The following is a 4872-nucleotide window of genomic DNA, read 5'->3' on the forward strand; positions in this document are numbered from 1 at the left end:
TAAAATGCCGCCAGTTTTCTGCTGCTCATCCTGTCCCATCCGGCTCACAGCGTGCTATTAAAATACTCATTTCCGTGCCCAGCTGCTCTCCAGCTCTGCGTCAGTGGGCGCTACCGCGGCGGACTTCTTGCTGAATGTACCGCAAAGACATGTAGCCCCTGGGCTGCGGGCGCTCCTGGAGGACAGCCGGTCCCTACTGTGTTCTGCCATGGGTGTGGCCCCCCCGTGGCCTCCCTCTGAGCCCTCAGGCACCCGAGAACGAGAACGTTCTGAAAATAGCGGCACCTCCGTACACCCTTACTGCCCTCACAGCTTCCGTTTGCTTTGGCCCGTCCTGGGTCTTATTTAGAGTATTTTTTTCAGCTCTAGTTCTCACTGCTAATAGCCCTCTTTTTCTCCATTTCTCCAAATCACAGTAGAACAAGTAGAATCTGATTGGAGCTTTCCTTGTTTTTGGCAAGAGTCTTATCAGGCCTTCCTTTCGGGCAAAGCTCTTTACGTGAGGTCCTCATGAAGCTGACTCTCAGCGTCTTGGGCTACACATCATCAGCCCTATTTCACTCAGCTGTCATCTGAACGGTAAATTTCTGTAAGGTACAAAACAAGATTTTCTAGGGGCTATTTGCATTTTCTAAATCTTCTTTTCATAAATCACTTTTGTAATGATGAGATTGTTAGATTCTCCCAGTTGAAGATTTGATGACTCCTTAATTTTTTATGTCTGCGTTTAATAGTTCATTCCTGTTTCTCTTACCTTATTCACAAACTGCTAATCCGTTATCCAACCTCCAGAACAAGGCAAGGGCATAATGAGAGCATAAGGTCACCACATAAGCTTGAGTTGCCTTGATTTACAGAAGGGAGTAAGTCAATGAATTCTGGTTTGGGGGTACTTCTTTTTTTCTTCAGTAACACACAAGATCATGGCTTGGAGGCTCTTCAGCTTACTTAGGTTTGTATGGATTGTGAGAAGGTGAGGTTGCTACAGTCTGACGAACAGACCAAGAGCAAGTTTCTTGTACCTCTGAGCAGATGTGACACCTTTACCCGCAGTCTGTCAGTTACTTTATGTACTTGTGTTCTTTTCGCCCTTCCTTCCCAGTGCCTTTGCTAGAAAATGTTTCCCTTTCAGTAGAAAAATAAGCCCAATTTTCTTGTTATCTTTTGGTTAAGGGAGGCAGTGCTTTATTTTTTTCAGGGAAAGTAATTAAAGGTGATATAAAACTCTATAGTGTCAAAGTAAGATGATTTTTTTATGCAAATACTACCTTGAAGTTTTTAACCATCTGTTCTTAATTGAGCTTGCAGGGGGTTATCCTTATATTCCAAGAGACACAGTGTGAATGCTTAGGTCTGTGCTGGAGAGCCCAAGAAAGTGGGAATCAGCATAATGGATGCTAAAAAAAGGTCAAAGGAAAGTTTTTACTTGCATTTGAGCATGAAAAGTAAAACTAAATTGCAAAGAGGAAGGAGATCCTCTTGAATTCAGTGGGTACATACTCAGGGTAAACCATGGTGATTTTCTTTGGGGACCCACAGACAGGCATATCGTGTACGGAGAGATAATTGCTTCCATAGCAATGAACTCTTTCTGTTTCTTCTTATTTATTGTGAGTTAGGCTTTGTTGTTCTCCAAGACCCTCAGAGATTCTGAAGACTATACAGATGTGGATAAAGCATATCTCCTGTCTCTGGCTGGAGAAGTCTATATATTTCTAATGTAAAAGAGCGGTTGTAGTTTGGTGACGAAGACACCACAGCTTGCAAAGGAGGAGTCCCCCTGAGAACCTGCAGGATGAGTTTTGCTGGGGCTACCATCAGCCAACAGCCTTTCTGGATCACATATCAAGTGCAGAACACAGAAAAGGCTGGAGTGTTAGTTCTTGTTTGGGGTCAGAGACTTATGCACAGTCTCAATAGGTTTGCAGATTGACAGGGGAAACATGAGTAGGATTATCAGTCTGACTACAGAGAAGCAGCATAAGTGAAGCTGCGTCCAACTGGGAATCTGTTCAGTGGCTTTATCTCTTTCTAACCCAGCAAAATAACACAAAAACTCCACAATCACATGAAGCATCTCCAAGATCCAACACCTGCACTTGAGAACTTAAGACATGGAAGCTCGGAGAGGTCAGTTGTCCTAGGTAACCCGGCTAGCGAGTGGTTGGTTCAGGACGGGAAATCAGACCAGACCTACAGTGTGATTATACCCTGCAGTACTTGTGGAAATGGGAGTTCATTTTACAATGAATTACTAAAATAACGTTCAGTTTGTTGCTATTTCCCAAAGCTTGTAGTGGTTGTTTATTTTATCTGTGTTTTATTAGACAGCTTGATTGTTCTTTTCCCGTGTGGACAGAGGACTGATGATGGAGTCCTCTGTCTTTATGTTCTGATCATAAGAGGATATGAAGGGGCATACTGTGGGACCAGTGGCTTGCTCTGTGTCAGGTGAGAGGAAGACATGTGGGTGTTAATGCTCCATGAATTGGTAATGGCCTTAGACTGTGAGCAGAAACATCTGCATTATGGTCTCACCTCTGCATTAAGTAGCTCTTGGGCTGGATCTTAATTTTCTCATCTGTCCAAAGAAGATATCAGTTGAATAACCTGTAAGCTCCCAATAAAAATGGAGAATTGTACTATTCTAGGTCAGGAAAAAGGTAGAGAAACTTTAGTCTCTGCTTGCTAAAGGGCTGTAATGGGCTAAAGATTTTTAAAAGCCTAAGTCTACATTAACATAATCCATAAAACAATTGCTCAACTCTTAATTTGACACTGGCTTTTGGGTTTTCTTACTCACGAGGTGTCTAATTTGAGCTGTCGGGCAGTGAGCAGCGAGTGTAAGTGAAGACACCATCTTCACCCCCGAGCTACACCCACACTACGCTCCTGATCCCACCGGCAGAACCAGTGGGCCTCCCAAGTCCAGCTGACTTCGCGCATGTCGTCTCCCTGCTTTGTGTCCTTTCTACCCTCTCTTGCCCTGGCAAACTCCTATTCATCCTTTAGGGGCCAACTCAGATGTCACATCCTGTAGAAACCTCAGCTCTTGTCAAGCCAACATTCACTGATGACCTACATGTGCCAAGCATCTTGCCAGCAGCTGAGGATAGTCCTAGCTCCACCTCTCAGAGCCCAGTGAGAGAAACTGATGTCACATAAATAATTACAAGTACATAATAATTATAAGAAGGGGAACTGAGGGAAGAGCACTGAATGCTCTCAGAGGACCTAGTGCAGAAAACTAAAGTGGCTGCTCCCTTTCCGGGGCACATCCCTGTCATGACTCCAATCACAGTGGGCTCTTCCCAGTGTCATGGGTTTGTAGATCTGTCTGCTCCTCGAGGCCTACGTAGTCCAATATGGTAGGCACCAGCCACATGTGACCATTTAAATTTAAGGAGATTAAGATAAAACTAAAATTCAGGTTCTATTACACCAGCCACATAGAGTTGGTGGCTACCACACGGGACCTCTCCGTCAGTGCAGCAAGTTCTCCTGACCAGCACTTCTCTGGACTGTGAATGCTTCCACGCCAAATATGGTGTTTCATCTTTGCGTCCCTGGGATCTGGAGCAGTGATTTTATTATTCAACTAATATTCAGGTATATGCCTGTTGTCGGCCAGGTACAGTTCTAGATCCTGGGGGGCAAAGTATTAAAAAAAATAGTTCTTGCCTTTATGGAGCTTCCACTTTAGTAGTGTTGAGGGGAACTGGATACTCAGCAAATCAGCAGTAAATATGTACTAGGTCAGAGGGCGTGAGTGCCATGCAGAGAAGTACGGAAGGCTGAGTTAAACAGGCGGTGTCAGGAGAAGGGGTGAGGGGCAGCAAAGGCCTCCACAAGGGAGCAGTGGCTACAGGGGGCAGCAGGCGTGACGTCCCTGCAGCTGGCTGTGTGACTTGTTCCCAGAGCCGGGAGGCCTGGGAGGTGAGTGAGGAAAGCAGGGAGCCACAGACTTGAGGCAGCGGGGCAGCAAGGCCAGAGCTGGGCTTTTGGTTTTTGCTCTGAGATGAGAAAAGTTGCAAAGTGTTCAGCAGAGAAAGGAAGAGGTCAGATGTACGTTTTCAGTCTGACCAGTCTGCTGCGTCACTGAGGACAGACTCCAGGGAGCAGAGCCAGAGATCTAGTAGAGGCGACTGGATGGGAGAAAAGGGTGTCTCAAGTGGGACGATGACAGTGAGGGTGGGGAGACCTGAGTACGTTCTGAAGGTGGAGAAGGGCTGGCAGGTAGGTTGGCTGTGAAGTATGAGGGAAAGAACAGAGTCAGGGTCACCTGCACCAGTTGGGGAAGGGACTTTGAACCCACTGAAATGAAGATGACTCTGGGCACCGCAGACTGGGTAGGGGCGTGAGGGTGTGGGTCTGGGAGAGGACTCTGGGCACCGCAGAATGGGTAGGGGCGTGAGAGTGTGGTTCTGGGAGAGGACTCTGGGCAGCGTAGACTGGGGAGGGGTGTGAGGGTGTGGGTCTGGGACAGGACTCTGGGCAGCACAGACTGGGGAGGTGCGTTGAGGGTATGGGTCCGGGAGAGGACTCTGGGCAGCGCAGACTGGGTAGGGGCGTGAGGGTGTGGGTCTGGGACAGGACTCTGGGCAGCACAGACTGGGGAGGGCATGAGGGTGTGGGTCTGGGACAGGACTCTGGGCAGCACAGACTGGGGAGGGGTGTTGAGGGTGTGGGTCTGGGAGAGGACTCTGGGCAGCGCAGACTGGGGAGGGGTGTGAGGGTGTGGGTCTGGGACAGGACTCTGGGCAACACAGACTAGGGAGGTACATGGGGGTGTGTGTCTGGGAGAGGACTCTGGGCAGAGCAGACTGGGGAGGGTGTGAGGGTGTGGGTCTGGGAGAGGACTCTGGGCAGTGC

The sequence above is a fragment of the Otolemur garnettii genome, unplaced genomic scaffold (genome assembly GCF_000181295.1).
Source record: "Otolemur garnettii isolate 467f Iridium unplaced genomic scaffold, OtoGar3 scaffold00118, whole genome shotgun sequence".
NCBI lineage: Eukaryota > Metazoa > Chordata > Mammalia > Primates > Galagidae > Otolemur > Otolemur garnettii.